Source organism: Brassica napus, chromosome C9 (genome assembly GCF_020379485.1).
Source record: "Brassica napus cultivar Da-Ae chromosome C9, Da-Ae, whole genome shotgun sequence".
Classification (NCBI taxonomy): Eukaryota; Viridiplantae; Streptophyta; class Magnoliopsida; order Brassicales; family Brassicaceae; genus Brassica; species Brassica napus.
Window position 1 is genome coordinate 38,529,780 of NC_063452.1, and position 13,457 is coordinate 38,543,236.

Genomic DNA, 13,457 nt, shown 5'->3' on the forward strand with positions numbered 1-13,457 from the left:
CGTGGCCTGAGCCAGCAAGTAGAGTTGTAGACGTGCTGCAATGAGCATGGAACTTCATCTGGTTGATAGTAATCGCCGGAACCAGCCTATCATCGGCGTGTCGAAGAAGAAGGTCTTCTAGGTATGGAACCTTGCCTTGGCGGCTGCGAAATTGTGAGCTCTGGTCCAGGACATCTTCGACTCCTTTCTTTAGGTTTAGAAACCTATATTTATAGTGGAGGTCGTGCCTCCCTCTTAGGATTTGGAAATATTCATTATATCCTTAGATAATAGAATATTTCCATTTTTCTTAAGGGAGGTCATATGTATTGGAATACTTCCTCTTTTTCTCGGGTATAGGGAGACTCCTTCTTGTCCAAGATGGTACCTTATTAAAGGAAGATTTTCATTTATCCTAAGGCAGGATAAACCATTGGGCCTGGAACCCGGAAGCAGGACCCAGACCCGGAGGCAGTGACCCAGACCCAGGGGTAGGAACCCGGAACCTGGGGGCAGGAACCCGAAACTTGGAGGCAGAAACCGGGAAGCTGGAGTAATCTCTTCATGGAATATTTTTCCCATCATAACCTACATTACCAACTCACACTCGACACATCAAGTGAAGGGGGTTTCAGTACCAGGAACACTGAAGAAGAAAAGCGTTTGATCAAAAATGTAGCGACGGGTAGATCCTGCGAAATGATGGACGTTGAACGAGGAAGAAGAGTTGATTCCATAGATGGGCCACATTTTGCTGAAATCAAAGAATCTCTGGACTCACTTCACTCAGTGCTAGAAGAGCAAAATCAATTTGGGATTTACCGAATTGACAATGATGCCCTTTCTGATCTAGAGCAACGAGTAGATTTTGTGGATATTCCAACCCTGAAAGATCGGTATCCCAATCCTGACACCGACAGTTTTACCCGAAATTATTATGCTACTGTTGGATCACGCCGAGGCATAGCAAAATTTCGGTTAAACCAAGGCTTCACGGGAAATCACAAAATGGCCACTGACCTGAATGGAAAGATAAATATAATCTATAGTGAGCTAATGAGGAAGTTTGACGCTCTAAGTGAACACATTAAGAGACTGGACAGTCACGTTGCGGAAAACGCGACTGCCATCAAATAGAGAAACATGACGTCTCCCTGGGAGAACTGACGCAAACCCGAAATGTCAACTTAATGCTGTGTTACTAAGAAGCGGAAAACCCCTCACCCCGAGCACTATAGAAATCAACTGTGCAGAAAAACCCGCTGAAGTTGATAAAATCGGCGAAAGTAGATCACAACCAATAATTCTCGATAATCCCAATCCAGAATTAGAAACTTCTCGAGAAAGTGGACGGTCCAGCACTGAAGAAGATGAGAAAGCAACTATCAACCTCGATGAAGAAGAGGAGGAGTTGGAAGAAGATGTGGAAATCGATCGACAAAAAGGAAAAAATGTCGATCGACCGACTACGGTAAATATCGATCGACAGAATGGAGACAATGTCGATCGACGCTCGACTCCCGCCAAACCGGCAGTAGAGAGAGTGTATAGGACTTTGCCACCATTTCCTCCTAAAAAAACACAAACTAAGCTAGAATTGGATAAAGCGATCTGCAAGAAAGCATTCGATAAGATTATGTTAGAAATGCCACTAAGTGATGCAATAAAAGTATCCCCTTCGATAGAAGTATGTAAAGGACATGGTATCCAACAGCTTCCCAGCTGCTGAAGACAGCGTCATGATGGTTTCGGAGGAAGTAAGTGCAATAATCCAAGGTGATACTCCGGTCAAGAGGCCGGATCCCGGTAGCTTTGTCTTAGATTGCAACATACAAAATAAAAAATTTCCTCGATCCCTTTGTGAACTAGGATCCAGTGTGAATCTCATGCTGCAGTCTGTTGCAATATCTCTGGGATACAATTAGTTCAAACCAACCAAAATAACTTTGGTTCTTGCTGATAGATCCGTTAGAGTACCTGAGGGAGTACTAGATGAAGTGCCGATAAGGATTAACGACGGTCACGTACCAATGGATTTCGTTGTGTTGAAATACCAGAATGAAACAAAAGATCCCCTCATTTTAGGTAGACCATTTCTATCTACTGCTGCTGCGATCATCGACGTCAAGGAAGGTCGGATATGTTTAAACATTGGAAACATTCCAATGATCTTTGATATGGAAAAACTGATAAAACGACCTTTAATCGGTAAACAAGCCTCTTATGTGGACGATATCTCTGAGTTGGCTGAAGAATCCTTCATAGACCTATGTGCAGATGATCCCCTGGGAAAAGTGCTCACATTTACCGAAGAGGAAACATTTAGCATCGACAGCAGGGCTGATGAATACGCACGATTAATGGACGCAAATGTAGAAATAGCAAATGTCGATGACGTGGAAGATGACGATCCAAAAATCAACGTCGAACGGTATTTAAAGGCTGCCGTCGATCGACAACCATTCTCTCTAGAAAATTGGGATCCCAAAAGATCACCAAAAATTGAGTTACCTGCCGGACTCAAATATGCCTTTCTCTATAATAATTCCTACCCCGTAATCGTAAACGCCAACCTAACCAACGGAGAACTTGCGTTGTTATTAAACAAACTGTGCAAGTTAAGCCCTCGGATACTCTCTTGAGGATATTCCAGGTATCTCTCCAGATCTGTGTATGCACCGAATTCACTTGGAAGAAGATTTCAAATCATCAGTGGAACAACAAATAAGGCTAAACCCAAACTTGAAAGAAGTTGTTAAGAAGGAATTTATCTAACTTCTAGATGCTTGAGTCATCTACCCAATTTTGGATAGCAACTGGGTGAACCCCGTGCATGTTGTGCCTAAAAAAGGCGGGATTCCAGTGGTGAAGAATGATAAAAAAAAACTCATTCCCACGTGAAATGTCATTGGACATCGAATGTGTATCAATTATAGAAAGCTAAACGCTGCCACCAGAAAATATCACTTTCCTTTACCCTTCATTGATCAAATGTAGGAAAGATTGGCAAATCACCAATACTACTGTTTACTTGACGGCTACTCTGGATATTTTCAAATCCCTATACATCCAGACGATCAAGAAAATACCACCTTTACATGCCCTTACGGAACATTCGCATAGCGCAGAATTCCATTCGGTCTTTGTAACGCCCCTCCCACTTTCCAACGATGCATGATGTCAATCTTTACGTATATGATAGAAGATTTCATGGAAGTCTTTATGGACGGTTTCTCAGTATATGGGTCCAGTTTCAAAAACTTTCTCGATAACCTATGTAAAGTTTTGGCAAGATGTGAAGAAAATAACCTCGTTCTAAATTGGGAAAAATGCCACTTCATGGTTAACGATGGAATCGTCCTAGGACATCAAGTATCCGCCGCTGGAATAGAAGTAGATCGAGAAAAAATTGAAGTAATGACCGTTTTGCCTGCACCCACAAGTGTAAAAGACGTGAGAAGTTTTCTCGGGAATGCCGGATTTTATAGGAGGTTTATATAATCCTTACGAAGTTATGTGCGATGCGAGCGATTTCTCTGTAGGAGCAGTTCTAGGCCAAAAGAAAAGACAAAAGGCTACTTGCTGTAGTTTGTGCATTTGAAAAGTTCTGCCAATACCTAGTCGGTTCGCGTGTCATTGTCCATACCGACCACGCTGCAATAAAATATCAAATGCAGAAGAAAGACGCGAAACCACGACTCTTGCGATGGATCTTGCTACTCCAGGAGTTTGACATCGAGATTAAAGACAAAAGAGGAGTAGAAAATGGAGTCGCAGATCACCTTTCCTGGATACAAATAGAAGATGACGTTCCTATCGACAATTTCTTACCAACAAAAAACGTTTACCAAACAGATTCATTAGTCGGAAAAATATGTCTCACATTCGAGGAGCCATTTTTCGACGCCGACGATGCTATGTCGATCGACACTCCTGATGATCAAGACCAAGAAACTTCTCCCATAACCATCACTTTCAATATAAAAATCAGCGTCGCATGCAACAAATTGCATCCTGAACATGATGCCCCCGTAGACGGAAGTCTGAGTCGGGAAGTGCACGGAGTCAAAAGAAGTTTAAGGGATAGACCTTGGTACGCTGATATAGTAGACTATCTGGCTGCTGACGTAGAGCCCGAAGAGTTAAGACGTTCTCCAAGGAAGAAATTTTTAAGAGAAGTTAGGATATATCACTGGAATGAACCATATCTCTACAAACATTGCTCTGACGGGATATATAGACGCTGCGTCGCCGAAACTGAAATCCCTAATATTTTATTCCAATGTCATGGATCCGACTACGCTGGACATTTTGCAACCTTAAAAACGGTATCAAAAATTCTTCAAGCAGGATTCTGGTGGCCAATCATGTTTCGCGATTGTGGGAACCGAAATTCACACCGTCGATTATAATAAATAATAATGGAGGAAAACCGAGTGAACCCTTTTTTCCTTGAAGGTCTGAATTCTCTGCGTAATCACTTTAGAACGATAAAAAGATAGATAATCGCTCAGAGGCGTTTTATTGAATAGTATGAATACAAGATTTCTCCAAGAGGAGTAGAGATATGCTAACTATCGGAACAACATGACAAGAGGCGGCCAAGACGTCCTAAGCCTTGTCGTGCTAGTCTAACCATCTAAGCCCTAAGTTCTCTAAGCTAGCAGGAGTTCTCTAAGTCTAAATTCTCAGATCCCCTTTTCTTCTACTCCTGCTCTCCTTATATAGTCGCTCTAGGTCGGTGGCCCATCCTTTGCCTTCGGGCCCAAGTCTATCTCTTTTGGGAATATTCCATTTTTCGTCGATCTTGATAGTTATCATCGAATCTTTACATTTATCGTATTTCTGCGAGTTAGGACAAACTGTCATAACTTTTATGGGCTCGAATCCCTTCTGAGAGCGTATATGGGCCCCAAGACCAGTTTGGATCCTTGCGGACCATTCTTAGGCTTTTTGGCGTTTATACGATTTCTCGGTTTATATAATTTTAATCATAACGAGACGAGAATTATATGGTCCCGAAGGTCGGATATCACAGCTATATGGATGATACGGGAGTTGAAGTAAGTCGGACAGGCCGGGATCAGGTCGAGCTCGCCGGGCGAGCCGACTCGCGTGACGGTTGAGCTCGCCGGCGAGCACAACCACACGACGGTTCAGCTCGCCGGCGAGCGGACCGGCGCGATGGTTGAGCTCGCCGGGCGAGTGCAACCACACGACGGTTCAGCTCGCCGGCGAGCTGACCGGCGCGATGGTTGAGCTCGCCGGGCGAGTGCAACCACACGACGGTTCAGCTCGCCGGCGAGCTGACTGACGTGATGGTTGAGCTCGCCGGCGAGCTGACCCGCGTGATGGTTCAGCTCTCCGGCAAGTGGCTTTTGTGCGGGATTCGCTCGTTCGTTCACTTCCGATCTTTCTTTCAGTGAATGTTTTGCGAGAAATCCGTGAATAAGAAATAATCATAGCCGTTGATTTCGAAATAACCATTTTTGACCCCAACAGTTAGCCCCCCTGCCCGTAAGACTCGGAGACGATTTTGCGGGCGAATGATGTGAATTAGAAATCGAAATCTTTGGCTAAGAATATTTATTGCGGAACATCGAGATGGGTGAGGCCAACTCGGCACTTCCGACTCTGGCCATGCATGAAGCTACTCCAACCTTCGTCGTCGAGTTTCTTTCTTTCAAAGAGAGACTGTCCAGACGCAGTGTCGAGAAGGAAGGGGGTCGGATTCAGCCTGAGGTGCCGGCTATCCTTTCTTCGCCTGCAATGTCGACCTCGGCTGGAGGAAACAAGTCCCTTGGTTATGCCACGCCCCTCGCAGAATCGGCCATGGTTCCTGTTCAAGTTCCAGAGGTCTGGGCTTAACCCTCGGGCTCTTCGACCACACCAGTCCCAGCTCCTAAGGAGGAGAAGGTGACGGAGTTCGTCCTAGGGCTTCCCGCGTCCAGTGCTACTCCTTTGACCAAAAGTCGCAAGAGGACTGGCGCTGCAACCGAGACCGTCAAGAAGATGAGATGTACCGCTGGCGCGGAAGGGGAGCCCTCGGGACCTTTGTCGCAACATCGTGTCAAGGTTTGTTTTGACTATTTTCAGCATAAGCCACCTTGTTCTACGATTATCCTGACCCTTATTTCATGTATAGTTTGTATCCCTGATTGACAGGATGCTCAGCGACTGCGGATAAGAGATAGAGCGTTCGACAAGGGGCCTGGCTGAATCCCGAGAGGCATTGAAACAAGCCGAGGCCGCGTTGAAATCTACTGAAGCTGCTCGTGCTGCTGAGCTCTCTCAGCTGGAGGTTTGGGTCAGCGATCTCGAGCGGGACCTCGGAAAGTCGGCGAGTGCATTGTTCAAGCTGAAGAAAGAGAAGAAGAGCGAGGCTTCCGAAGTCCGTCGTCTCCAGTGTGAAATTCAGAACCGAGAAGAGTCGAGGACTGTTGTTTTGAGGGATGATTTTCACGCTCGCCTGACGAGGATGGCTGTTCTGTTTGATTCCCTCATGGCAGTCCGTGAGAAGGACCTGGGTCTGGCGAGCGTTGAGGGAAGCCTGAACGAGATCCACCTGCTCGAAGGTGACATGGCACCGACTCTGGACTCCGAAGAAGCCAGGCTGTTGTCTCGCAAGGAGGAGTTGAAGGCTTCCGGCGGGGACTTCGGCTCGATCCTCTCTCAGCTGCAGTTTGAGTGCACCCTCACGCCGTGTTCGGGAGAGACCGAGGGGCAAGGCCCCATGGCTTAAGAAGGTGGAGATGTGGCGAGCCGGAGAGGAAACAACGAAGCGGCCGAGGGAGGCGATGGCTGGGAGGTTAGGATGAAGGTGGTGCTCCGAGGAGTGCTTAGGGTAACGATCCTTTCGGGGATTTTTTTTTTTTTTGTTTTGGCCTGTTTGTGAGGCCACAGTTTGCATGTTTCGGGACTGGCCGTTGGTGGCTTTGAATCCCTGCCCTTGTTAGGGATTTTTGTATAATGCTTGGCTCAATCTATAAAACCTTTTCGGCTTATTATAAATCGAGAGAACTCCTGGTTTTTCGAAGTTAGAGGGCGAAGGAGTGAGTTGTCGTCTGTTGAGCGCACAGCTTTTACTTTGTGCGAGGACTCGTGAAAACGTATAGACTTAAGTGAAGAGACAAGTTTTGGGATCTCATATCGGGATGTCGATATTATGCCTTTGAGATGTCAGGATCCAGCAAGACTGGGTTTAGGGCAAGACCTAGGTTTACTTTTGGACTAAGGCTTTGCGATGACAAGTCGGCTTTCGTTTTGCCTGTTTGCGATTTCTACCTGATTCGTACCGATATAAAGTCCACGAAGTGTTATCGGCTTATATGACTTGTCTTGGCATGAATCGAGCTACTTCCAAAGGTCGTTTGGAGGTGCTGGCCAAAATTTTGGATTTTCTTGTATAGCGCGCTATGGTATTCTTGTCGGATGCAAGAGAGCCTATCCTTTCGAGGGTGGCTAGTGTCTGTTTAGGACGTTAGGGTTCGTTTGTTGTGATCAGCAACAAAGAAGTGATGCCATTTTAAAGGCATTTTACCGTTAGAGGTATGTTGATTTTGGAAACAAGAGTGTTGTTTCCATAAGTGTTGGAAAGACTGTAACTTCAAGCGTGTTGCGACGTCTCACAGTGCCAGAAGTTAATCTTTTTGTGGTGAGCCGCGTTTTTCTCGCAGGCTTTTTACCAAGGATGCTTTTTTTTTTATGAGCATTCGTGGGTTTGTTGGTTTTAGCGTGATAGATGATTTAGGCGTTCTGGGTGAGTTCTGGACCGATGTTCTAGCCGTTTGTCGGATAGTGGGCTTAGCGATTGTAGCGTTGCGTTTTTTTTCGGTAAAAAGTTTCGAAAAGATTGACTTTTTGAAAGTTGTGGGAGTATACGAGTATACTTACCTATTCCCCCCCCCTTTTTTTAAGATGGGGGGATAGCTGAACTCGCTGGGCGAGCTGCCTACGTACCCTTTCTTCGGGGATCAAGCCATCTCGTAGTTCTTTGGATCCACTTTACGATTAGTGGTAGTATTTCTTAAGATGCATCGCGTTCCAGGTTCTTTGGATCTTGACGTCCTGCATGTTTTCGATTTGGTATGATCCTGGTCGGACTACCTTTATGACCTTGTATGGACCTTCCCAGTTTGCTCCCAGTTTTCCTGCGTTAAGTTCGGCAGTGTTTTGGAAGACTTTGCGAGGGACCAGGTCGCCTTCTTTGAACATTCGATGGCAAACGTTTGAGTTGTAGTATTTTGCGGCGGCGTGCTGGCAATTTTGGATTCGTGTGAGAGCTTGATCTCGCCGCTCGTTAATAAGATCGAGTTCGTCCAGCAGCATCGCGCTGTTAAGATCATCTCGTTCGGGGAGGAATCTTCTCCGTAATCCGGGAAATTCTACTTCTGCGAGGATTATACATTCCGTTCCGTAAACGCGGGCGAATGGGGTTTCACCCGTAGCCCGTCTCGGGGTCGTACGATGCGACCAAAGAACTCCTTCGAGCTCTTCTGCCCATCGCCCCTTTTTGGCTTCTAAGCTTTTTTTTAACCCGTCGAGGACGGTTTTGTTGATGGTCTCTGCCTGGCCATTGCACTGCAGATATCTGGGAGTCGACTTGTTCAGTCGTATCTTCCACTTCTCGCAGAATGCTTCGAATCGGGTAGAGATGAACTGAGATCCGTTGTCTGTCAGAATTTCTTAAGGGACCCTGTGTCTGGTGATGATGTTCTTCTATACGAAGTTCTCGACTTGTACGTCTTTGATACTTGTGTAGGAATCTGCCTCTACCCACTTTGAGAAGAAATCCGTGAGGACCAGGAGGAAGCGTTTTTGCTTCGAGTCAAGTAATGGCCCGATGATATCCATGGACCATTGCATGAAGGGATACGGAGACGAGATGGACGAGAGGACTTCCGCAGGTTGATGGATTGTCGGCGCGTGCCTTTGGCATTTTTTGCACTTACGTGCGTACTTCTCGCAGTCTTTGATCATAGTTGGCCAGTAATAACCATGGCGTTTTATTTATACGGCGAGAGATCTTTCGCCGGAGTGGTTCCCACATGATCCGGAATGAACCTCCTCCATTACTCTTCTTGCTTTTTTTCCTTCGGCGCAGGTCATGAGTGGGCCGGAGAATCTCCATTTGTAGATTTCTCCTTCTACCGTTACATATCGTGCGGCATGGGTCTTGATTTTACGGGCCGCCCATTTCTCAGTGGGAAGCGTTCCGTTGATTATGTATGCTCGGATTGGCTCTAGCCATGGGCTGTCGCAGCCATATTCCGACTGATCCACGTTTTCTTCTGGTGGGTCTTCGACTTCCTCCGCATTTTTGATTTGTGCTCGAATCAGATTGGCGATCACTGGTGGTCCGATGCTTGGGTGTTCGATGAACTCTACGGGGACTACTCGTCTTAGTCCAGAATCCGAACTTGATGCGAGTACGGCCAAGGCATCCGCCTAAGTGTTTTCCGAGCGAGGAATCCTAGTGAGGGCGAAGTGGTTGAAGACTCGGGAGAGGTCTTGGATGAGTTTTAGATATGCATCCATTCTTTCGTCCCTCGCTTCGTATTCTCCGCTGTACTGATTTGCGACTAACTGAGAGTCACAGTAAGCGTGAATGTTGCGGATCTTAAGCCCATGGGCTAATCGTAATCCTGCGACGAGTGCTTCATATTCAGCCTCGTTATTCTACGCATGGAATTCCAATCGGAACGACTGTTCCAAGACTTTGTCGGTCGGAGACGTGAGCCGGATTCTGATCCTGGATCCTTGTTTGGACGATAATTCATCGACGTGAAGGATCCAAGTTGAGTCCGGTTCCGTGTTTGTCATATCCCCCGTGGGCAATTCTACCAAGAAGTCCGCTAGTACTTGAGATTTTTCGCAGGTTCTTGGGCGGTACTCCACGTCGAACTCGCTTAGTTCGATTGCCCATTTTGCGAGTCGTCCTGACTGACTCGGACTGTGCAAGATCGTTCGCAGGGGGAAGGTGGTGAGGATTATTATGGTATGCGACTGAAAGTACGGCCGGAGTTTCCTAGCCGATGTCACAACTGCGAATGCTAGTCTCCATCAGGGGATACCGGGTCTCAGCGTCCAGTAACGTTTTGCTTATGTAGAAGATTGGTTTTTTCTCACCGCGTTCCTCTCTAATCAAAACGCCGCTTACCGCTGTTGTGGAGACTGCGATGTACAGGAACAAGGGTTCTCCCTCCACTGGTTTTGCGAGGACGGGAGGAGTGGCCAGGTAACGTTTTAGCTGTTGGAAAGATTTCTCACATTCCTCCGACCATTCGAACTTCTTATTCCCTTTCAGCGTGTCGTAGAAAGGAAGACACTTATCCGTCGAGCGCGAGATGAAACGGTTCAAGGCCGCGACTCTTCCGGTTAGCCTTTGGACTTCCCGTTTCGTCTTTGGCGAGACCATCTCTATTAACGCGTTTATCTGCTTAGGATTGGCTTCGATCCCACGACACGTGACTAGGTACCCGAGAAATTCTCCTGATGCCACCGTAAATCTACATTATGCATAGTTCAGTTTCATGTTGTGGGCGTTAAGTCTTGCAAAACACTCCTCCAAATGGGAGACGTGGTCGTGCTCGTCAAGAGACTTTACGAGCATGTCATCGATGTATACCTCCATAGTCTTGTCGAGCTGTTCGGAGAAAATTTGATTGACAAGTCGCTGGTAAGTGGCGCCTGCATTCTTGAGACCGAAAGGCATTACTTTGTAGCAATATGTTCCCCGATCGGTGATGAACGCAGTTTTCTCACGATCATCGGGATTCATCATGATCTGATTGTACCCGGAGAAGGCATCCATAAATGATAAGAGTTTGTTCCCTGCTGTTGCTTCGACCAGTCGGTCGATGTGCGGGAGTGGGAAGCAATCCTTTGGACAGGCCTTGTTGAGATCGGTGAAAACGACGCATACACGCCATTTTTTGTTTAGCGAGCCAGTCTAGATACCTAACTTCTGTTATTGATCCAACCTTCAGGAGTCTTTCGACTACCTCATTTACCGCGGTGGCACGCTCCGGTCCTAGCTTCCGCCTTTTTTGTTTGACGGGTTTGTAGGTCGGAACGATGTTAAGCTCATGACACGTTATGCCGATATCGATCCCATGCATATCTTCCGCGGCCCAAGCGAACGCATTGAGGTTCTTTTTGCGACAGGCGATGAGCTCTGTCTTTAGTGGCTCGCGGAGGTTGGCTCCAATCTCGACGCATCGTTCTGGAGAGGATTCGTCTAGCCAGATCGAAATTACCGGTTCGCAAGTCGGTTCGCGCTTCCCTTCTAGGGCTTCGGCCCTTTGAGAATGCCAGAAGACTCCCGAGTCTCGTTCCGGGGCGTTCTCATCGAGAGTCAGCTTTCTTTTCTTTTTATGGGAAGTTTCGATCGCAAAGTTCTTTCTTTTTAACTCGGCGGCAAAACATACTTGCGACATCCTGCGGTCTCCTTGTATAGTTTCGACTCCACGAGGGGTTGGAAACTTAAGGCACAGATGGAATGTCGAAGGGATCACTCGCATGGAATTCAGCCATTGAGTACCGACGATCGCGTTGTACGATGTTGGGTGGTCGATGACTAAGAATTCCGTGACTTTGATGACGCTCCCGGCTTTAACAACGAGGTCAATCGAGCCGAGAGTCATAGTAGCATCTCCCGAGAGTCCGAATATCGGGCTGGGTCCTTCCGTAATGGTGCACAGATCGATCTTCATTCTTTCGAGGGTGCTTTTGTAGATAAAATTGGCCGAGCATCCGGTGTCGACCAACACTCTCGTTACGTCGATGTCCTGGATCGTCAGCTCGATGACAAGGAGATCGTTGTGGGGTTTGGCCTGATCGGCCGTTGCCCGGTCCTTGAAAGAAACGACATTGTTAGCTGCTGGAGCGGACATCCTGTGTCTTTTATCGTTTAGTGATTTTTGAGTTAGAGAATTCGTCCTCCCCCCTCCTTCTAGCGCCAAACTGTGGGAACCAAAATTCACACCGTCAATTATAATAAATAATAAAGGAGGAAAACCGAGTGAACCAGTTTTTCCTTGAAGGTCCGAATTCTCAGCGTAATCACTTTAGAACGATAAAAAGATAGATAATCGATCAGAGGCGTTTTATTGAGATATGCTAACTGTCGGAACAACAGGACAAGAGGCGGCCAAGACGTCCTAAGCCTTGTCGTGCTAGTCTAACCATCTAAGCCCTAAGTTCTCTAAGCTAGCAGGAGTTCTCTAAGTTTAAATTCTCAGATCCCCTTTTCTTCTGCTCCTGCTCTCCTTATATAGTCGCTCTAGGTCGGTGGCCCATCCTTTGCCTTCGGGCCCAAGTCTATCTCTTTTGGGAATATTCCATTTTTCGTCGATCTTGATAGTTATCCTCGAATCTTTACATTTATCTTTGGAAACTGAGCATTTATCGTATTTCTGCGAGTTAGGACAAACCGTCATAACCTTTATGGGCTCGAATCCCTTCTGAGAGCGTATATGGGCCTCAAGACCAGTTTGGATCCTTGCGGACCATTCTTAGGCTTTTGGGCGTTTATACGATTTCTCGGTTTTAGTCATAAAACTTCGAGAATAACTTTAATCAAAACGAAACGAGAAGTATATGGTCCCGAAGGTCGGATATCACAGCTATACGGATGATACGGGATTCGAAGTAAGTCGGACAGGCCGGGATCAGGTCGAACTCGCCGGCGAGCTGACTGACGTGATGGTTGAACTCGCCGGGCGAGTGCAACCACACGACGGTTCAGCGTGATGGTTCAACTCTCTGGCGTGATGGCCTTTGTGCGGGATTCGCTCGTTCGTTCAGTTCCGATCTTTCTTTCAGTGAATGTTTTGCGAGAAATTCGTGAATAAGAAATAATCATAGCCGTTGATTTCGAAATAACCATTTTTGATTGTTGGGGGGTGCAACAGATGCCAACGAAGAGGAAAAATCAGCAAAAGACATGAAATGGAACATAAGTCTATTCTAAAAGTAGAAATGTTTGATTGTTGGGGGATAGACTTCATGGGTCCTTTCCCTTCCTCATACGGGAACAAATATATCCTAGTCGCTGTTGATTATGTATCAAAATGGGTCGAAGCGGTAGCTTCCCCAACAAATGACGCGTCTGTAGTTATAAAGCTTTTCAAAAGCATTATCTTCCCGAGATTTGGAATTCTCCGAGTACTCATAAGTGCCGGTGGATCCCATTTCATCAACAAAACTTTTGACGGATTACTTAAGAAGAACGGAGTGCACCATAGAGTTGCTATACCCTACCATCCACAGAGAAAGCAGACAAGTAGAAGTCTCAAATCGACAGATCAAAGAAATCTTAGAAAAGACTGTAGGAACCTCTATGAGAGATTGGTCTAGGAAACTGGACAATGCACTCTGGGCCTACCAGACTGCATTCAAAACTCCATTAGGAACGACCGCATTTCACCTACCCTACGGAAAATCCTGCCACTTGCCGGTTTAGCTAGAACACAAGG